The sequence below is a fragment of the Schistocerca cancellata genome, chromosome 1 (genome assembly GCF_023864275.1).
Source record: "Schistocerca cancellata isolate TAMUIC-IGC-003103 chromosome 1, iqSchCanc2.1, whole genome shotgun sequence".
NCBI classification, from domain to species: domain Eukaryota; kingdom Metazoa; phylum Arthropoda; class Insecta; order Orthoptera; family Acrididae; genus Schistocerca; species Schistocerca cancellata.
Genome location: NC_064626.1, coordinates 434654939 through 434678892, shown reverse-complemented (window position 1 = coordinate 434678892; position 23954 = coordinate 434654939). Strand labels below are relative to the sequence as shown.

General features: G+C 38.3%; 1 protein-coding gene across 6 annotated transcripts in view; it reads left to right on the top strand.

Annotated features, from left to right (window-relative positions):
• The first annotated feature begins 1378 nt into the window (after nt 1–1378).
• Nucleotides 1379–23954, top strand: part of LOC126176495 (sedoheptulokinase-like) — a 177076-nt gene continuing 154500 nt past the window's right edge. For 2 of the 6 annotated variants that reach the window (XM_049923689.1, XM_049923653.1), the window contains exon 1: nt 1379–1629. The gene's annotated coding sequence lies outside the window, so the exon portion shown is untranslated. Of the gene's footprint in view, nt 1630–1651; nt 2108–7821; nt 8012–23954 lie in introns of those variants that run through there. The other 4 variants (XM_049923660.1, XM_049923681.1, XM_049923676.1 and 1 more) reach the window with 4 other exon arrangements.

Sequence of the window (23954 nt, the reverse complement as noted above, 5' to 3'; positions counted from 1 at the left end):
GAGCAGACAACCCAGTCCATTCCATGTAAACACAGCTGAGTCACCACCAGCATGCACAGCGCCTTGTTGACAACCAGGGTTCATGGCTTCGTGGCGTCTGTGCCACACTTGAACCCTGCTGTTAGCTCTCAACAAATGAAATTGCGACTCATATGACAAGGCCATGGTTTTCCAGTCGTCTAGGTTCCAACTGGCATGGTCACAAGCACAGGAGAAGGCCTGTAGGCGCCATTCATCTTGGTCGTCTGCTGTAATAGCCCATTAACGCCAAATTTCGCCGCACTGTCCTAGCGGATATCTTCGTTGTACGTCCTACGTTGAGTTCTGTGGCTACTTCATGCAGTGTTGTTGTCTGTTAGCTCTGACAACTCAAAGCAAACGTGGCTGCTTTCGGTCAGTAAATGAAGACCGCTGGCCACTGTGCTGTCCATGCTGAGGCATATTATCCGAAATTTGGTATTCTCGGCACACTCTTGACACTGTGGATCTCGGAATACTGAATTCCCCATCGATTTCATAAATGGAATGCCCCATGCGTCTAGCTCCAACTACCAGTCTGCATTCGAAGTCTGCTGTTCCTCGTCGTGTAGCCTTAATCACGTCGGAAATCTTTTCACATAAATTACCTGAGTACAAATAACAGCTCTCGTCTCGTCTCGCTAGTTCACGGACACTGTTTGATATCACAAACCATGATGTTTATACGATTTGTTTTTCGGTTACATATTAAGTTTATTTATTTATTCATCCAAAAAGTCTTTTAATATTTTTGGGATACATCATTGCTTCTCAAATTTTCCACACACACACACCTACAGAAAATGAAAAGTAAGTTGTTGTTCTTGTCGTTTTGGAAGTTGCGAAAGGGTACCTGCCGATCAGTGTTTCCACTTTTTTCAGTAATAAGATGAAGACACACTTACATCGGATGCATTACAGCAGCATTTACTCCACAATAACTGCAACCGAATGCTCGTGTTTCGCAATATAGCCACCAGGGAGCAGTGGTCGAAGGAAAGCGGCGCAACAATGTCATACAATCAAGTTGAACTTTTTGTGGCGTGGCAAAAGTTGCGTCTGTGATGATGCACCACTAAAATGTGGGTCTACACACAAATCCAGTGTGGCACTAGCTGTGGTGACACTTTCGTTGCATGTGTCTACCCGGCTTAACTGACGAACTGTCAGTTAAAAATATATTACTCACTGTTGATATCTCTATCGACTTAGGACTATCGATATAGATGTACCATATGACACAAACCACTGCTTTATTGTTATAGGAGTTAAGAAGAGAGATTGGATATTTTGAGAAAATTAACAATGATACAGGCAGATGACATGTAACGCCTAATGAAGCAAAATACGAATATGAATGTAGTGAATGAAATATTTGGTGGTTCTTGTATCTTTGTGCTATCAGCTATTCTGCTGAACTTCGACGAGAAGAGGTTTATTGATCCTATGAACGTCCTGTATCTCTGTAGTAATTACTCGCTTGGAGGTGTTTAGGATATACGGGAACAAAAAGCTGCGGCCTTCAGAAGTAGCAGAGTGCAAGTTAACTTTGCCTACGACAGTACAATTACGTGTTGCGCGGAGAAGCATTTGGTGCGGGTTGCTTGAAAGGTAGTAATGACAAATGTCAGTGAAGAAATAGGATGATGTACCTGTACATTTAAAGGAGAATACTAAATTTTTTGATGCTTACGCTCCAATAGTTAATTGACTGACGCGTTTCATGGTTGTTAGTGTGAGCGGGTTGTGCGATTCGGTTCTGTTTTGTTTGTGAAGAACGTTATGTAATTTTGTGAATCACTGAAGTTGACGATAATTATCATTTTCGCTCTTAGAAAAAGTTGAAGTAAAATGTTTAAATTATAAAACCCTCCATGTTCTATAATCAACCAGGACCAAGTGCGTCTGTACCACTGTGCAGTAATGATTTTTTTGGGAATGTTAGTTTTATTTAGCCTTTTTGAATCGGGTGCCTGCGAACCTAATCATTCCCTTTTCAGTTAATGATGCATAAGATATGATGATGTATTTCCGTACTGAGCGGAATGTGCGCATTAGAACGCGTTTCACCGATCCAGGTAACACACTGGTAAGACATCACTTGCATTCGGTAGGACTGCGGTTAAAATTACCGGTTTGGCCATTTACTTTAGATTTTCGGTTGTTTCAATCGTTTTAAGTCGAATGCTGGAATAGTTCGTTTGCTGCATCAGTAACTACTCGACATTAGCACTTAATAGGACTTAAACCCAGATATTCCTTACACGATTCAGAAACTGTGCATAATATAAGTTGCTGTTTACATACTACTTATTTGATGCCTTATGTTTTCCTCCGTTAAAAATCATGGTTAGAATATGAATAACAATCTTGGTATCGTGTAAGATAAATATCAGAATTGAAGAAGATGAACAGAGAAATGTAAAATTTGGAACAACTTTCGTGGATAGATAAGCCTGCCAGACATTGTGAAAGATTCATACCAACATTCTCTGCCTGTTGGTTTTATTTATAATACAAACTGTGTGCTACATGAAACTGCAGTCAAATATAGATGGAAACAGTTCCACATCGCAGCAGCAGGAGACCATAAATACAGCCATGTAAACCAAATCTGTGACACCTAAATAATAATGGTAGTGGGTAATTGTGCTCTGATTTAAGACTTGTACTTATGAAACTTGCTAGAATATTCTTAACTAATAAAACTACTAAGTTACTATTATCTTTTCGTATAGAGCTTTAAAAAAATACACTTAAAATATTGTTTAGCATCAAGGTTTGATTTCTTGTCTTCCACAGCATCTTTAACCAATTTGATATTTTATGTATGTTAGATTATTGAGATCCCAGCAAGAGTGGAGAACAATCTGACACAAAGTTTGCATACTGTATGTAGCTACTGTTTCAGTAAGTTAGAACTGGATTGTGCTCTTCTGTTGGAAAGTTTCTTTTGGGAAATCTCTAAATAGATATTTGTTTAGTAAATGAATGTTAAACTTATGAAGTACTTTTTTCTCCCTCAGGGTTTTAGACTTCGTGAGAGGCACTTTTAGACTTAGAGAGGCACTTGTTTTCTGAGCATCTCCTAAGATACAATGTTTAGTGACCATGATGATGATGATATAGCAATGGTGTGCAGCAAGGGCAAGACTTTCACTGTGAAAGCCAGGAAAATATTTGTTTGGTAGAACTAATAAATCGTCATTGACATTCTACTTAAAATATTAAATTGGGACAATTAGATAAGATCCAACAATTATAAAGATTTGTGGCCGAAGCTGAAATGACCATAAGTTACACTCTATGTAAACATATGAAGGTTAAAAGACTACAAAGAACAATGTCAGCTTAAACATACCATTTGAAAAATGTAGCGAAAACAGTGACTATCATTCTAACTAGAAATGAACAGCACCACAGTCATCTTTATCAATGATTTCTTACACAGTGAACAGCCTGTGTGATGGTAAAATAAAGATGTGCACCCAAATTTATAAAGAAGAAAATAATGAAGGCACAGCATGAGATAATGTCCTGTTGCAGAATCCAAGAACATATTTCCACCTCCTAAAGTAATGTTCTTGAATGCCATTAAACTTCTCATGGAAAATTAGTCCATGTCACGAAAAGCCACTTGCATAAAACAAAGCCTCCTTTTTGCACAATCTGTATCTTGCAAATAGTAGATGCATTGAACAGGTAGACTTTTGCCTTTGTATGTTACCGAAAGGTAACTGGCACTGTGCAAAAATGTTGCACTCTTACAGAGCATTTTGACTAATATTCAGTTGGTTTAAAGAATGTTTTACCATTAGATCCCACTATGTTATACTGGATGGTGAATTTTCGTCAGAATGGAAAATAACATTGGAAGTTCCTCAAGGAAATGTAATAGGACTGTTTAATTTTTGTGCACACACAAATATTTATTAAAAAGAAAATTCCCTTGAGAAAACTATACAGCTATGTCACAGAAAGGCTGGCCAATACTTACCATCAGGTAGAAAAATTCTCGGTATTGCTGGTATAAGACAAAGGTCTTTCATCAACATTGATCTTCACCTCAGTGAAGCTCCCATTCTAATGTCAGTCCATATAAAACCAGCCCACGCGTGACAAGACCTATTGTTGGACATCAGCAACCCATACTGTATCAGATGCTCCCTTCTCTACAGCCTAGGCATGAACAGCAAACATCTCTAACCCCACCACCAAATCCATCAACCCATACAACAACCACCTCTCCCAGGTTTACCTCTTGTGCAACTATCTTACAAATCTTATTCACAGACAAATCTCCTGCGCAATATCCTCCTTTTACTCTACGACTAGCACAACTTGCCTTGAGACATTTTGAAATGGCTTGTTGTGTCACTCCCACCAATCGTGCCACTTCTTCTTGAGTTTGACCTGAGTCTTCACTCATCAGTGTCTTCAATTCTGCTTCTCCGAAAACATTCTCTCTGCCACCACTATGCCGGTCTACAATGTTAAAAATCGCTGTTCTTGAAGTGTTGAAACCACTCATGACATGTTCTTTCATTAATTGCATCCTTACTGTACGTACTTGAGAGCATTCGATGAGACCCAGCCGCTGTTTTCCCCAGATTGAAACAAAACAGTAACACCTCCTGCAAATGACAAGAATTAGGCTCATAAACTGACCTTTTCAATCAAGAACAACTTTATGATGCAGACTCAAATCGACTAATGTTTGAATGAGGTTATGTTGACCAAGGTCCAAGCTAACTGCCTGATGACTGCGATCTGTTTCTTTCGACCCCTACTTACTGTTGTCGCCGCCTATTGCCGGAAGCAAAGTTTACGCCTTGTATAAATAATGTTCAAATGGGATCAGCAGAAATATCCATTTGCTGATGATGCTGGTGTCTGCAGGAAATGTTTTTAAAATTATAATTTTAACTGATCAAAAGAGTGGTCCAAATTAGTCTAGTGTTACATTGGCTTAAAAGTATGTGTTAACAGGAATTGCATTACATAAGAGTTTTCCAGCAGTGCCTAAGTAGTGCAACTACATGTTGGTTACAGACTTAGCTTGTATGTGAGGTAGGGCAAGTGAGCATAGGGAAACCGAAACATAAGGGCATTCTATGAAAACATTGAACATCAAACCGCACAGGGGTGTGTTAGTGCTATACCTACTTGGCTTACTATCAGTCACTAATGCAGTTGACAACAGCTGATACCAAAATAAAGTGCAAAAAACTTGATAGTGTGGATAATCACAGCCACAATAAGTCATTGAGAAATAAAATCATTTCAGCTGTAATATTCTTTTATCGTTAGGCGCTACAGGTTTTTCAGCACATGCAGGTGCTTCTTCAGGTGCTAATCTATATACATATAAGTGAAAAACAATTATTTAGAAAAATGTATAATCCCAAGCCAAGATGAAGCCATAATGAAAAATGTACTCACTGGAGTCCATGTGTGATACACATAGCATGTTAGAGGAAGATCCAGCATTCATAGTCACTCTGATGGAATGAATTATCCACAAAAAAGTATATGTCCTGAAAGTGATAAAATATGGTAGGGACCAATGCCATAAAACCTATGGAGAAGGGTAAAAAAGAAAAAGAATAGTGAAGAACAATTTTACATAAGGTCACAATGCATAAAAAGGAGGTGTCAGAGAATAATGAAGAACAGTTTTACCTAAGGCCACAATGCGTAAAAAGGAGGTGTCAGAGACACCAAACGTCACCATGTAGAGCTGATCACCTACTGTCACTTCCTATCTAGGTGACTGTTTCAGTGGCTAAAAAGTTTTTGATCGTCGTAATAGCATCATGTCAATGAAAATGGACTGCTGTGTATGGGTTCCCATTAAAATCTATAATCGAACATGAAAGCAAGCATAATCCATAACCTGAAGGTTTAGCTAGCAACCCAAATCACTTTCACATGGCATGAAAATTAGTCAGATGGAAAGGGAAAAGCTGTGTGTAGTGCAAGAATGACAATATGTAAACAAAATTGTACCAAATAAACAGGCTGACATGTTGCAGATATCGAAGGGACATTAATGACTGATTCCAAGAAAGGAACTTACCAAAAATACTGGTGGCCATTATTGTGCAAAAGTGCAAACCAGAATGCCCAAGCACTACTGAGAAACACAAGGAACCGACCAGCAAGCAGCAGGGGCATGCGCGATGGAATGTGCACGCAGACACAGAAGTGGGAACAATATGGAACTTATGTGTCAAACTCTTGCAGGGTAGATAAGAAGGCTGGGTGGATCCCTTGCAATTAACTTGAAGTACAAATGTTAATATGTCCCAGAGTGAATCTAGGGTGACATGCATATGATATCTACCTCTTCGAGAATGTTTAAGGTATTACCTTTATTTTCCCTGTGCAAAATCTGTAAATTATTTGAAAGATTCTTAAAAGAATGACCCTGTTCCACAAGGTGAGAACTTAAGGCTGATTTTGAATATGCCAAGTTAACATACTCTTCGAATGTAACATCAAAGCTTCTGCCCATCTGACACGTATCTCAGTGAGCAGTTGTCACATGTGGTATCGTACATAGCCATAGTTTTGAGTTTATCACAAGTGATGTGTCCTTTGTGCCTATATTTTTGACCTACGGTCATGGGTATAAAGTACGCAGCCTCAGTATTCTTCAGTCTTAAGCGTCTGCCAACTTTGTCAGAAATCTTATTAAGATATGGTATTCTGTTATATGTACGCCTGCCAGTTCTGTCTTGATTAGCATTGGTGAGTATTATGGTCTGTTGTAAAGAGTCTTGAAAAGCATATATGGTAACAAAATTTCCATCATACCCATTTTGATGCCATGTGCAATTTATTTGTGTTTGACATGGGTTACACCTGCTTGTTACAGTGCACGTTTGATTCTAGACTTTAATGAGAACCCATACATGGCAGTCCATTTTTATTGCTTTATTGCTGTGATTGTGGTCAGTAGGTTTAGCCAGTTGACTGTAACTTACTCAGTGTCTGATAGCAATTGTTTGCCTCTGCATCATGACATATGATGAATGCCTCTTACACCTCTTCCTTAGCCATTGTGACAGTATATATAATGCCTCTTCATTGATTTTACCTTTCTCCAAAGGTTTCGGACATACCCATTTTTATGGATAAGCTATTCAATGGGACTGGCTAAGAAAGCTGGGTCTTCTCATAATATGCTTTGAATATCATGACTTGAGTCTAGTGAGTACATTTTTCATTACAGTTTCATCTTAGCTTGGAATTATACATTTTTCTACATAATAACTTTTTTCGTTTATGTGCAGCTGTAAGATCTGTGAAACTGGTACTGCCTAGCAATAAAAGGAGATTACACCTGAAGTGACTTCATTTCTTACCAAATTAATGGTTAATATTACTGGTGTTAGTGTCTTCCTTCCTGACTTGGCAGCACCAGTTGTGCCATCTGCTGCCTTCATCTAGTAGCACAACTTGGTCACTGTTGTTTGGATTATTTGCCCTTAACTGTTATACATATTGATTATCCAGATATTACACTAGATTGATTTGGGATTGCTCTGTCAGATGGATATACAAAATTTCATTTAATTTTTTTTTAAACAAGGAAAAAACTTCCCATTGATAATGAGCTTTGCAGAAAACACTTTGTGATCAGTATTTTTGGACTGACTCCATTTACACACTACAAAATGGAAACTGCAAGTATCTGCCAAAATACTGGGAGAATTGTCTGATGACTGTCCAAAGAGACACCGTATGGGTGTTCTTTTTTGAAGGCGAAGTTATATTAAAATTGGTTTGTGATTTCAGTGGCAGGGGGTACTATTGCCAATGTACAGCCATCCATGCTTCACAAGGAACTGCACGCACCTACAAAACAGGCAGCACTGCCAGCACTTTGAACTCAAGAAAGAACTGTGATTGGATGGTCGTTGGCCACTACCACTCGACTTGCTGAAACATCAGCCGCAAAGCAATTTTAACCAGAGTATAGTGAAAGGTATCTGCATGCAACCTTGTACAGTCTGCAAATTTTTGTTGACCCTTAAGCTCCCTAACCTTCTGTCTTTAGGAGTCTGGAGATGTTCAGAAACAGGGTGACTGTGTTAGTCATGAGAAAAACACAACACTGATAACTGATATTTTTAATGTAGTAATGTATACCATTGTGTGATTGTGTTACTCCCTAAAGCAACATCAGTTTTGACTGTATGAAACATATACAGCTTAATTGTATTGTGCTTGTCTCTGATATTATTACATATGGGAGGCACAGGCTTGTTCCCTTCATTGTTTTTCTCTCTACATGGCACTGTATGTTAGTGTCTGAGTTCCTTTTCCCCACTCCCCACACTATCTCTCCAAACTGATGATGACAAAGTGCTTACTGTGTAAAAAATGCTTTTGACTTAAGAAACCGCACGCTAGTCTGGATTTGCAGGCATTTTGAGTCATGTTCTTCCCCAGGCATGACAAATTTTTTTGCCACTGTACCATTTTGTTTGATCAAACATCTGAATCAGCTGTGATTGTTACAGTTTTCTCCTCACTTATTGGTCCTATGCTAACAAAACTGTACTTCAAAATTTTTAATTTATTTTCTTCAGAGATAAGTGAATCTTTCTATTGGTTCAAAATAATACAAGTGTAAATTGTGTAAAGAACTGCTGCAGGTGCCAGATTAATGTATAGTGCTCAACTTGTAAAAAGAAGTTGAGTTTTATTAATTTTTAGGTTTGTTAGTAACTGAGGTGCCCTTGCATCCAGTTTCACCTTCGTGTACTCCAGTTATGTAAAACTTCAAAACAGAGTCCTCTGAGTGTGTTACAGTATATTCCATTTTCAGTATTGTTTCTGTAGTTTATCATGTAAATTTACAATTATATTGTGCAGATAAAATAGTTGTTACTCTAATGTGAGAGGTCAGGAGTCGCTTGTTAACTCAAAAGACATTAAAATTTTAGTCATTAAGCTTCATAAATTATTGTTATTATTATTAGTATTAGTCTTTTTAACACTTGTCCAAAATTTTTACTGTGGTGATTATGAAAAACTGTTGAGTAAACTTTGCAGAAGGCTGCTTTATACCAAATTGTATAAGTGTAGAAGAGAGGGCAGGTAGATAACTCTAGTAAATCAAAGGTATGTGTGATGTATGAGGACTGTTCCACTGTGGGATGGATGTGAAAGAGAAACTTCGGGCAAAATATCAGTTCAGTAATGAGGTGAAGTGTCCACAGAGCATAGCACGACTCGAGATCACAGGAAGTCACAACATACCTTCCGAGTTCCTCAAACCAGTTGAATGTTTAAGGATTTTGAGCTAATGTCAAAAACTGTCATGTAAGACATCGCCAAATATCCACACAAAGCATTATTGGCACCTTGCCCAAGACAGTATTAATTAGCTGATAAAAGTGAAAACTATTGGGCAGTAAGTGTGACATCTCGTGCTTACGCTTTGTTGCCTATGGTAGTATGCAGAATAGGAAAAAAATTGAAGAGGTGCTGGTCATATAGGCCTACCAGTTTTATTTCAAAAAGTTAAACCTACCTGAGAAACAGTTGCCCTTTTTTTGCTGACATTAGGAAGAAAATCAGAATATTATCACATTTGTGGACGTAGATAAGCCTTCAACAATGTAAGGTGGTATAAGATCAAAAAAGATTTGAGGTGGACATAGCTTAAAGAACAGGAGGAGGAAAGTGATCTACGTTTACCAAAATAAAATAGGGTAATAAATATGAAGAGCAAAAAAATGTTATTTAACCCATTCAGACCTGATTTTTTATTTACTTATTAAAAAAATATCTGACATCATTTTTACATTCAGGTGACTCTCCTGACAACATTTTTCTAAGAAAAAATTTCACCTGATCTCTAGTTTTCTAGATATTTAATGTACACAATTGTGTTCATCAGGTTCCGAGCTTCATGTCATACATTACGGAAGTTAACACTATGGATCAAGTATGCCACTCTTTATTTCCCTTTAAAACAGAAGAAACAATAAAAATAATTCCAAATTACAGTTCTTATTTAAACAACAATGGTCAAAACACTGATTTTAAAGTTTTGCATGAAACTGCAAAAAAAAATTTATGTCCTTTTGGAGACATAAATGTACTTTACATTTTCTGCACTGAATTCTAGAACGCCCTGTACATTTTGGAAATTTGCAGCGAATTGCAAAGGCAAATGCAAAGGCAAATGATCGATGGAATCAAACTGTATCTCTGTAGCTGTTCATAATTCTTCTCTTCTTCTTGGTATGACTCTCATGTCTGAAGCCAGTTCTTCTTCAGGCAAACGTCCCCTCTTCTTTTCAGTCACTTTCTTCTGGCACAGTATCAATCCATCCGCTACCCTGATATGAAAGGAAAGAAGGTCCATTTGCTTCTTCTTTTGGATAGACAGGTTGTCTGCATCTTGTCTGTATGCCAACCAACTTTGTACGATGGCAAAGTCAACAGCATGAAAAATCATATGGAAAGCCCATTTTCGAGATCTGATGAAAACTCTGTAGTAGCTTGTCAATTGATCAAATAGTTCCACACCTCCATTGCATGATTATATCTTCTCACTATTTCAGGTCTTTCTACTGTCACATATTTTTGGTGTTTTTTGTCCCAACACTCAACTTTATCCACTGAGCCTTTACCAACAAAGTTTCAACACAATACAACTGGCCTATAGTCTAACCACTTACACATGGTAATGTCATCAGCACTAGTGATTTCTTCCCAGTAACCTCTGGTTTGTTTCATTATTGTTTTATCATCTGAAAAAGGCAAGTTCTTTCTAGATCTGTTTTGATGGACAGTACCTGATGCATTGATATCTTGATACAAAAGGAAATCTTGCCCCTTTGACATACTGCTTTGCAGAAAACTTCCCAGTGAAAGGAATATTTCCTTCACTGACACCAACATTCTCTTCTATAGGTAGTTCACTGCAGCATTTTCGAATAGCTGAGTAAATTGGCCTGACTTTGTAAAATTTATACTTATTTTCAGGTGGCTTTTCCAGATTGTTCACCAAGTGTAAATTTGTTCATAATTCTAAAAATCTGTCTCGTGACATGTTTTCCCAAAATACATTTACCTTCATGCTTGTATCCCAATACATTTATAATCTGGAAATTTCAATGTGCCAGTCAATATATGCAAACCAAATAGCATCTCTTATGCTTGAGGAGTTGTCTGTTTGAATGAGGTTTTGCCTTGTTGTAATGCATAAATATGAGTATGTGCTGCCATGCTAGTGAACAAATCATCTTTTATATATCTTTTGAAGTATTGCATTGGAGAACACAAGAGAGACTCTTCGAAATTTGGAGCTTTGTATGTTTCTGCAATGGTACTTAGAGGCTTGCGTTTCCATTTTATGGATTCTTTAGGTGTCACCATCATGTTGTCACACAGGTTATTCAATTCTGGGTTGTTTTCATTGCATAAGAAGTTCATTTCATCACCCACCACCTCTCCATCATCATCTTCAGATATGGTGTCTCTACACACATCATTCACACCCACTTTATTTGCTCAAACATGTCTTACTATTTGTGGAGCCTGCCTTTCAATAACTGGTACACTGTCATCCTCATCTCCTCTCAAACTAATGTCAGAAACGCCACCATTTTCAATTATGTCCATAATCAAGTCCCAATCTTTCTCCACAGAAAGATATTCCTTATCCATATTTGTAAGACAAAAGCCAGCAGTATAAAATAAAATCATATGTACAGGTCATTTATTCTCCTTTCTTGCTGCTGATACTGAAATTAATTGAAATATTTCCATACATAACTACCATAGCCATGCAAATATAGCTGACACACATTTTAGGTTATTTTTCCTATTTTACACCATTAAGGACCTGTTGTACACAAATGTGTACATTAGTCTTACCTGATACATAACACAAATATGAAGTGAATAAAATTGCTGAAAATTCCACTGAAAGAATATCTAATGTTTCCAAAAGAAGGAAATCACACAAAACATTCATAAACAAAACCCACAACATGACTATTATAGCAATAAAGTCAATGAGTAATGGCTTCCCACAGAGAGACAGCATCAGAGAGTATATTTTGCTATGTGGTTCACAGACTGCTCACAAGAGAGCAGCAGCTGCTGGAGCATGGCTAAAAGAAACATACACAAACGTGAAAAGTGGGTTTGGATGCACCTGACATTTCTTGTCAGCGAAATATTAGTGAACAAACTTTATGTACACAATTGTGACCACCAGGTCTGAAAGGGTTAACTTGCATATTGAAAAGTAATGAGGGACATGAAAGTATCGAAAGGAGGAAAAAAGTGAAACTTCTTGGCAGGTTGAAACTGTGTGCCGGACCGAGACTCAAACTAAGGATAAAAGTGTTGGAGGAACAGATACCACTGGTAAGATTTGTGAACTATATTGTTCATCTTTCGAGAAAGTTAGAAAGACATAAAATATGTAGAAAATGAATGTTTCACTCTCAGCTGTACAGTGTGGTGCTTATTAAAGTTGTGTGTTGGATTGGTACTGAGTTTTGTGGAAAATGCGCTTACTGACTGAGTTACTGAGAACAGTAGGAGAGAAGTACTTGCCAATTTGAAACTGTGAAGATGAATTTTACATCACACCTGAAGAGAACAGTCGCTAAGAAGCTGTGGAGATGGGATGTATGTCATGCCTGAACAGATCAGGCGGTAAGAACATTGGCCACAGTTTTAATTTTTTGGTAAATTTAAAGACTCGGAGAAGATATACTAATTATGATGGATGCAAACACAAGAAAAATATGGCTTAAGGATGAAAATAAGCTGAAACGAGAGTAATAAAGAATAATAAAAAGCAGAATGGTGCCTTGCTTATGATCAGAATTGAGGGATATCCAGTTGTAGAGGAAATGACTGAAGCAAGGAAGAAATCAGAAGTTGGTTGATGCAAGTGAAGGAAAATTTATTAGACAAAATACATGTTGAAGTAGTAAATACTAAAAATTTGTGTCTTGAAATGCAGCAGTATATGAAAGTAAAACATGGACCTCATCAGAAATAATAGGTAAGAAAAGAAGTTTGTGGAATGCTAGAAGAACAATATATGGCACAAGTAGAGTTCTGTCCATGGGAATATTTTTTTGGCATTATCTAGGACTACCAATTCATGTGAAAATATGCTTGTCTGATTTTATGATCAGTCATATTCATCCATGCATGTAATTGCCATCTCGATGCATAATCGGATCTTTCAGCAAGAAAAGTAACCCAACTGTGCAGCAGGATACACAAATGGCTGGAAGGGCATATTGAAGACTTCCTAGTGCTATGTCAGATTCCAAAGTCACCTGTTCTTAACTCTAATGAAAACCTGTGGATAACCTCAAATGTGGTGTTCACTTTGTGTATATTCTGCCACATACCCTTCATTACACGAGGGAAGCATGTGAGGAGCATGGTTTCAGGTTCTTACAGGCACCTGATTGAGTGATTTTCTTGTAGTCTAGTTGTGTGCACTGTAAATGGCACTTTTGACACTACCACAATAATTTGGCTTGGCAGACTAGATGTAGCTTTTTTGCATATAGTCAAAATGGAAGATTTAGTGGAATGCATACGGAAAGAGTAAGTAGAGTATGTATACAAAACTGTGTGAATGGTCTATTGAATACACATTATGATAATAAATACAACATACAGATGTACAGTGCATACACAAACACAATTTTATCATTTTACAGCATTGGCCACAATATAGCCACAGAGAGGTTGTGAGCCCCCCCCCCCCTCCCCCCCAATAAGTTGCTGCCATGTTTACAAGGTAGGTAGTACAATAATGTTTCACCAGTCAAATAAATGTCTTTTGACAAGCTGCCTTCAGGTCATCATCAAAAATGGATTTGGCACAGATTTATCTTGCCACCTCAGAAATGACATTTTGTCAGCAGAATAATGTTGAATTAGTTATAGTATGTCAGGATGAGAAACTAATGATAACTGCAGTAATTTAAATATATATAAAACCTTAAAAAGTGGATTGAATGGCTATTCTGTAATGAGAAAAAAGTCATTGAAGTTCTCTGCATTCTGCCCAACCTGTGTTGTAGTGTTTATCCCATATTACAATGTCCAAAAAGGGTACTGAATACCAGTTTTTAATCAGAAATGGGGAATAACCCAATTACCAAAAACCAGTGCTTAATATTTATGTTTGATGAAACTGGGGAGAAGAGTAATATCACTATGTTTCAAAAAATAAATTAATGCTTTCACTACATTCTGTCGACTATATCACAGATATCTGTGATATGTATAGAGTGACGTTGGGTTGGGTTGTTTGGGGGAAGAGACCAAACAGCGAGGTCATCGGTCTTATTGGATTAGGGAAGGACGGGGAAGGAAGTCGGCCATGCCCTTTTAAAGGAACCGTCCCGGCATTTGCCTGGAGCGATTTAGGGAAATCACGGAAAACCTAAATCAGGATGGCCGGACGCGAGATTGAACCGTTGTCCTCCCGAATGCGAGTCCAGTGTGCTAACCACTGCACCACCTCGCTTGGTACTGACATTGTACTTAACAAAATATTGAGTATAAGATTACAGATTAGCAACTAAGTTAAGAAAATGGAAGCTATACATCATTGAATATCTTCAGAAATGATTTTAACTGTGTCAGTTAGTTGTTTCTGGAAAGTGGAGGGTAAAAGCTTATTGTATAATGACCGTTATGACACATGGTAAATTTGGCGGTATATGATACACATGCTGACTGCATAACATTTTATTTGTAAGTGATGTAGAGGTGCAGGCCCTAGACTTACCAGAATCCAGTAATATTCATGAAACTTTACTACTGTTCGCCAAATTTAACCACTGCTTGAATGTTGATAAAATGCTAGATGCTTCATTGTGAATTTGGTGGTGTTGTGTTTGGCAGTTATGAACATGCAACAATGCAAGGTAGTGATGATAAAATATTTATTACAGTTCATCTCTAAATTTAGTTCAACTATGCATTGGTGAAACACTGATCACACAAAGACAAAAGTAGCGTTATATACAGGCATTCCTGCTATTAAATTTGCATGTAAAATAGAAAACATACAGATATACTCCTTCAGCTATTTGTAGCTAATACATAACTTTGTAAACACATTTTATACAATACTGTTGTAATGTTACAGAATTTGGAGCTAAATAAGTTCTCATTTTATTCATTCATTCACACATTTTATTACTGAAATCCAGTCGAGAAGCAGAGCCTTCAGAGATGTGGAATGATTCAAGGGTATATTAGCAGGCATCCAGTGCAGGCCACCTGAATTAAGTATATCAACAACCAGTCACAACTGATGACAACTACACACATTACCAGTTATAGGATTTTTATAATAGGAGAAAAGTAGCTCCTACGAGCAAAAAAGTCGCAGATGATTTTATTACACTCCTGAGTTGCTGTTTCTATCTGGTACTTCAACAGCGTATACAGTGTGTTAAAGACAAGTATTGCATATTTTGAGGGGTGGTAGAGTGGATCAAAACAAGAAAAATGTTCAGTAAACAGTGGTTCTAAAATGCATACCTTAAGAGTTATTAGCACTTGTTCATCATAACTACTGTGAAACACATTTTTTCTGCTGCAAGTTCTTGGCTGTTATGAATGACCTACAGAATGCAGTAAACAAATGGAACACATTCTTCTGTAACTGCAAAACAGCAGGACTTCTAATGTAACCTGTCTGCTGTTATTACTATTTTATTACTAGATCTGTATCATTCCACAGTCATGACTGGATAGGCTTTATCAAAATTACACACAAACACCTGAGTTTTTACAGTTTTTCAAATACCGTACTAAGAAAATTGTTCACAATGATGACATACACTGATAAACCAAAACATTATGGCCCCTGCCCACTGAAACTTCAAATGCCACCTGGTGGCATTGTGGGCATGTGACATAGTAACAAAAGTAAGTAAGGTGGAGCAAACATGGATGGGGGATTGCCCTAGCGAAGATATGGGCTGCAAATGGGGAAATCCATTGAGATAAGTGACTGTGACAAAGGGCAGGTTATTATTACACAGAGCCTGTGAATGAGTACCTCAAAAACAGCAAGGCATGTTGAATGTTTACGTGTGACTATTGTAAGCACTTACAGAAAGAGGTAGGACAGTGTACCATGACTCTTTACAGATCACGGGGTTCAGAGGCTTGTCTGCTCTGAAAAATAGGATACATGGTGATGTGTGGCATCTCTGCCAAAAGAGCATAATGCTGGTGCACTTACAGGTGTGTCAGAGTACCCCATTCATCATATATTGCTGTACATGAGCTCCACAGCAGACCACCCCTATGTGTTCACATGTTGACCCAACATCATCATCAATATGATTGGAGTGGACAAGGGACCACCCAGAGTTCGACAGTCGATCAATGGAAACATATCGGCTTTCGGGTGAATCACAGTTTTGCTACACTAGATTGATGGTCATCTCCACAAATGTCATCATTGAGGTGAACAGCAATTAGAAATATGCAGCATGCCATGGATGCATGCTGGCGGGAGCAGTATTATGCTATGGGAGACATTTTCCTGTGCTTCCATGGGACCTTGGGTAGTAATCAAAGACACACAGACATCTGTGAACCACCTGCATCCCTTCATGCTTGATGTCTTCCCCGACAGCAATGTCATCTTTCAGAAGTATAATTGTCCATGTCTCGCAGCGAGAACCATGCACCAGTGATTCGAGGAGCATCGTAGTGAACCCATGTTGATGTTTCGGCAACCAGATTCACTGGATGTAAATTCTATGGAACCCATCTGGGTCGCTATCAGGCAACATTATTTATTTATTTTATTTACACATGAAGTTCCGTAGGACCAAATTGTGGAGCAAATCTCCAAGGTCATGGAATGTGTCAGTACATAAAATTACAATGTAAAAGTAATAACAGATATAAATAAATGGTTTATGAAACCAAAAGAAAGAGTCAAGCCATAAGTTTAAATAAACACAATCAATAATACAAAAAGAATCAGCTTAATTTTTCAAGGAACTCGTCGACAGAATGGGAGGATTGACCCATGAGGAAACCGTCCAGTTTCAATTTGAAAGTGCATTGATTACTGCTAAGTTTCTTCAATTCTTGTGGTAGTATATTGAAAATGAATGCAGCAGTATATTGCACACCTTTCTGCACAAGAGTTAAGGAAGTCCGATCTAAATGCAGGTTTGATTTCTGCCGACTATTAACTGATGGAAAGGTGCTATTATTCATGGGAATAAGGTGCTATTTGTTAATAAGAAATGACAGCAAAGAATATATATATTGAGAGGCCAATGTCAAAATACCCAGACTCATGAACAGTGGTCGATAAGAGATTCGTGAACTTACACCACTTATTGCCCGAATCACACATTTCTGAGCCAAAAATATCCATTTGGAATGGGAAGAGTTACCCCAAAATATAAAACCATATGACATAAGCAAATGAAAATAAGCAAAGTGGACTAATTTTCGTGTTGAACGATCACCTACTTCAGATACCATTCGAACAGTTAAAATGGCAGCATTAAGTCTTTGAACAAGATCCTGAATGTGGCCTTTCCACGGCAGTTTACTATCTATATGAATAGAAATTTGAACTGTTCAGTTTCACTAATCATATGCCCATTCTGTGAAATTAAAACATTGGGTTTTGTTGAATTGTGTGTTAGAAATTGTGAACACTGAGTCGTACTGTGATTTACCGTTGTTTATTTTCTACAAGCCATGAAATTATGTCATGAACTGCACTATTTGAAACTGAGCCAATGTTGCACACAACATCCTTTACTACCAAGCTAGTGTCATCAGCAAACAGAATCAACCTGTTATACTAGAGGGCATATCGTTTATATAGATAATGAACCGTGTATGCAAATCAGCAACCCATTGTTTATGTGGATTACATAGCCTGTATGTAGACATCTAATGCCACATACCTCCACAAACCCACCAACAAACTGTCGGATCCCTGATACACAGAATCAGAAAAGTATTTTGTTCCAAAGACAGACAGACAAGCTATTAAGCAGATGATCATAATGTTATGGCTCATCAGTGTATATAACAGGTGAAAACAACATTGTTTTGTTCAGTCAACTTTGATCACTGTTGAAAAAATTAGAGTATAATGGGTGCTGTTTCAAATCCTGTGCAATTTTTCTTTTGAATAATCCTGGCAGCAGACAGAATGTAAATTCTTTGGTCTTTTATTATTATTATTAATTATTTTTAAGCATTCACATGTCCTTGCAACCTGGAGTGCTTCCCTTTAACAGCAAGCTATAATTAATGTGGCTGTGAAATAGTGCATAATACACTGTTATCAGGTGTTGGTCAGTAGGTATATTACACTGGAGAGCTTGAAGCATGTGTAAACTGTGTGCTCATTCATTGATAGTTTGCTGTTAATCATGGAGCCCAGCAGTTTGACAGCTCTCCTATTATCCTGACATCCAGCTGAGGCTGCATATCAGATGATGCATTGTTTATTCATTCATTTTATTTTTGAGAAACCACTCTTTGATGTTTCCAAGGGTACATCTGTTGTTTGTAGAGCTTGTGCAGCAGTTTTTCCTTTGGCAAAATGGGTGGTGTCATCAGCAAACTTAACATTTGGTTGTTGCAACCTATATCATTGACATCAAAACGATATGAGAGAGATCCCATGACAGATCCCTTGGTGTTTGCCATGCCCCAATTTTTGTTCTTGTGAGATTGTTCCATGGATTGATAATAACTGCCTTCAATTTTAAAGATAAGAGTGAGGAGGTGCCATAACACTTCAGTTTATTAAGCAGAATCGTGTGTGCGATGCAGTCAGATGCCTTGCTGGTGTCACAGAGTGTCAGTGCCCCACTTTCTCTGTCCTCAAATCCCTGCCTTATCTTTGTAATTTACCTGTTGTTATAATTGTTGACTTTCCTTTGGAAAATCCATACTGCATGTCCTGGAAGAGGTTTTTGTCTTCAAAGTAACTTAGTATTTGGCATTTTATCACAGACTTTATTACTTAAACTAATATTGGGATTATGGAAATTGATCTAAAACTGGACATTTCAAATGGGTCACCTTTTTTCTATCCTGGTACTGTCTGTGCTAGTTTCAGAAATTCAGGACCACACCAAAGGATGATCATTTGTTGATTACTATGGCTAATGGCTGGGAAGGCTCTACAATAATTTTCTTCAGGACTGTGCAGGACAAGCCACAGATACAAGGCATTTTCAGAAAGTAAGTACACTGTGACCACAGTGGGCAATGGTTTTTTGTTTCTTGAGGATTGACAACACTGAGTGGTAGACTGGGGTCTCCTCACCAAAGTGAGAATCACAGGAACACATTAGTACATAAACTCATGTTGTAGTGCCAAGTTGTGTGAAAGCTGTCAGTAATAAAAACCCCTCCAAGTGCTAGCCAGGTTGTCGAAGATTTTCAACAAATGAGGATGTGATGTAAGCAGTTAATGGCTATTTTGAGGAGTTAGACAGTTTTAATTATAAAAAGGGTATTGAACTTATTGAACATTGCTGGGAAAAGTATATAGAACTGAAAGGAGATTTTGTTAAAAATACATACATTGTTTCCAAAATTTTTGTGTTTTCTTTGTTGGGTCGGGTACTTATGGGATCACTCTCATACATTTTAAAAACATTTCACAAACTTATGAAAATATAGACTGGTTCCATTAAAATTAATGTATACACTGCATTTACCCAGAACTCTAAATGTGGCCATGGAGCACAACAGGGGAATGTGTCCTCATTTGTTTACTGCAATTTGTAAGTCATTCATAGCAGCAAAGAACTTGCAGTACAAGTGTTCATAGCTCTTATGGTATGCATTTCAGAAATCTGTTTACTGGACATTTTTGTCTTCTTTTGGTCCATACTACCACCTCTCAGAATATGGAACACTTTTTTTTAACACTGTATTTGTAACTCTGCTGGTGTCGGAGAATGCTAGGGTGGTTCCTTTGAAAGGGTGTGGCTGCTTTCCTTCTATACACTTCCCTAATCCGAGCTTGTACTCCATCTCTAATGACCTCATTGTTGATGGGACGCTAAACACTAATCTCTTTCTCCTAATGTACTCTAATCCACACATTCTGATAAATTATGGGAAGAGTAGCTAATAAGGTTCTCTTTTACTTTATTTTTGAATGGCTTGGTGTTTCCAATTTCCTGCTTGGGGCTTACTAGCAGCCTGTTACAGAACTTTTCCCCATATTATAAAACATCATTCTGAACTCTAGACAGGGATGTAAATCAGTTTAGGAATTATTTATAGTTCTAGTATTGTAGCTATAAATTTCACAGTTCATTCTAAATTCACTTTTTTTATTAACTACAAATTCCATTTGGAGGTCAGTATGAGTGTAAGAATCCCTTGGTTCCATGAAGATCAAACAATGGAAAATCCAGGATGGAATGTAACAATGGATGGAATGTAACAATATTGTGAAAAGGAACGTTGCTACTCACTGTATATCGGATGTGCTGAGTCTCAGATAGGCACAACAAAAAGATTATCACAAATAAAGCTTTCAGCCAGTAAGTGCTTCGTCAAAAATAGATCACTCACACACACACACACACACACACACACACACACACATACACACACATATAACTGCGGTCTCAGGCAACTGAAGCCACACTGCAAGCAGCAGCACCAATGTATGATGGGAGTGGCGACTGGGAGGGTTAAGGAGGAGGCTGGGGTGGGGATGAGGAGGGATAGTAGGGTAGGGGTGGCGGAAGTGAAATGCTGCTGGGGATTGTGCAGGGCAAGCAGGTAAGTCAGCTATGTGCTGTCAAAGGGTAGGAGGAGGACAGGGGAGAGGTGGGGAACAGAGGGGTGTTGGTGGAAAAGGAGAGAAGTAGAAAGACTGGGTGTGATAGTGGAATGAGGGCTGTGTAGTGCTGGAATGGGAACAGGAAAGGGACTGGATGGATGAGGACAATGACTAACGAAGGTTGAAGCCAGTAGGGTTACAGGAATGTGGGATATATTACAGGGAAAGTTCCCACCTGTGCAATTCAGAGAAGCTGGTGTTGGTGGGAAGGATCCATATGGCACAGGCTGTGAATCAGTCATTGAAATGAAGGATGTCATATTTAGTACCATGCTCAGCAACAGCGTGGTCCACTTGTTTCTTGCCCACAGTTTGTTGGTGGTCATCATGCGGACAGCTTGTTGGTTGTTATGCCCACATAGAAAGCAGCATAGTGGTTGCAGCTTAGCTTGTAGGTCACATGACTTTCACAGGTAGCCCTGCCTTTGATGAGGTAGATGATGTTTGTGACTGGACTGAAGTAGGTGGTGGTGGGAGGATGTATGGGACAGGTCTTGCATATAGGTCTATTGAGCCATGAGGTAAGGGACTGGGAGCAGGGGTATTGTAAGGATGGATGAGTTTATTGTCTAGGTTTGGTGGGTGGCGGAATACCACTATGGTAGGGGTGGGAAGGATAGTGGGCAGGACATTTCTCATTTCATGGCATGACGAGAGGTAATCAAAACCCTGACAGAGAAGGTAATTCAGTTGCTCTAGTCCTGGGAGGTACTGAGTTATGAGGGGAATGCTCCCCTGTGGCCAGACGGTGGGACTTTGGGAGGTGGTGAGAGACTGGAGAGATGTGGCATGGGATTTGTTTTAGTACAAGGTTGAGAAAATAATTACGTTCTATGAAGACTTCAGTGAAACCCTCTGTATATTTTGAGAGGGAGTGCTCATCACTGCAGATGTGACAACCATGCTGCCAAACATATCCTTCATTTCAATGACTGCTTAATAGCCTGTCCCATATGGATCCTTTCCACCAACACCAGCTTTTCTGAATTGCGCAGGTGGGAACTTTCCCTCCAATATATCCTATATTCCTGTAACCCTCCTGGCCTCAACCTTCGTTAGTCATTGTCTTCACCCATCCAGTGCCTTCCCTTTTCCCATTCCAGCACTACACAGCCCTCATTCCACCATCACACCCAATATTTCTATTTCTCTCCACTTTCTATTTCCTCCTCCTAACCTCCTGACTGCACACAGCTGCCCTACCTGCTCTCCACCTTGTCGCTGCACACTCCCCAGCAGTACTTCACTGTCTACCACCCCTACCCTACCATCCCTATCCCTATCCCTGCCCGCCTCAGCCTCCTCCTTACTCCCACCAATACGCCACTCCCATCATGCACCAGTGCTGCTACTTGCAGTGTGGCTTCAGTTGCCTGAGACCGCAGTCATGTGTGTGCATGTGTGCGTTTGTGTCATCTATTTTTGATGAAGACCTTACTGGCTGAAAGCTTTACTTGTGACAGTCTTTTTGTTGTGCCTATCTGTGACTCAGCATCTCCACTACATGGTGAGTAGTGACTTTCCTTTTCACAAATTTGGTTCCATGAAGAGAAGTACCACAGAAGTCCATAGAATAAACACTTAACCTTAACTGAATTGCCATGGGAGAAGGAGAATTAAACCGTAATACAGTAACATGCAAATGTATACAGTCCTATTGTGTCACTTATATAACTATTTGTAAGTCTTAGACTTAAGCTGTTTGTAAATAATATGTTTGTTTGCAAGATACATGTTGAAAGTCTAATCAGAAAACTACAGAGAACAAGAAGACAGGACTATAAGAAACGCCACACAATTGATTCAGTGCATAAAAGACATACAAGTTCCAGGCACAGCCACCCTCCTGTCATTTGATGTAGCGAATATGTATTCCAATATACCAATAACTGAAACAATAAACATTTTAGAACAAAGTCTTAAGACACACAGTACACTTCCACATGAATATATCAAAGAAACAGCCAGGCTTCTAGAGCTAATAACAGAATAGAATTATTTTCAGTTCAATAATGAATTCTATTTACAAAGTGAAGGATTGCCAATGGGGTCTCCAGTGTCTGGAACCATAGCAAACATATTTATGAATCATGTAGAACAGATTATATTTAACAAAATAGTGTCAAATGGGTACAACATCCTGTGCTGGATTAGATATATGGATGACATCTTGTGCCTGATAGATGAACCAAACAATAAAATTGACCAGTTACACACAGACATAAATTCTGTTCATGATAAGATACATTTTACAATAGAGAAAGAGCAAAATAGATAGTTAAATTCCTTGGACAAGATTCAAAACAACCAACACACATTTGCCATATACCGAAAACTGACAACAACATTATACATGAGACATCATAACACCCCAATTCTCAAAAGCAGGCAGCACTTAGATAAATGCTCCACAGACTAAACATGGTACCATTAGATACAGACAATTACAAAAAAGAAATGAATACTATAATACAAATAGCCACAACCAATGTGGATACAAAGAGAACATAGTAACAAAGCTGAACAAGAAAATTAAGAAACAAAAAAGAGCAAACACACATTTGTCACCAACACAAGGACAAAATCATACACAAACAAATACACAAAATACAAGAATAGAAACAACATAAAGTGTGGAAGAAACAAAGTAAAAGATGGTACACAATGACATACAACCACAAATATACACACATTCAAAAAACTCTCATACACACACACACACACACACACACACAAAATAGTTTTATAGGTTGATAACACAATGTGAACAAAACTAAAAAATAGCCATACACACTGTCACAGTGATAAATGAAAAACAGCTAAGAAAGTCAATTGTAAATATTGCAGTGCAGGAAATAAAGCAAAATGACAAAAACTGCCAAGTGCAGATGTGCAATGAAGCCTGTCGACACCAACTGCCGCTAGCAAGAAGGGAATGAGCAGATTATGTAAAGAAACACCATAAGTAGCTTGCAGACCAACTTTATAAAGAAAATGCTGTTTTTGACCCAAAACAATAAAAAAAAAGTACCGGCACAAA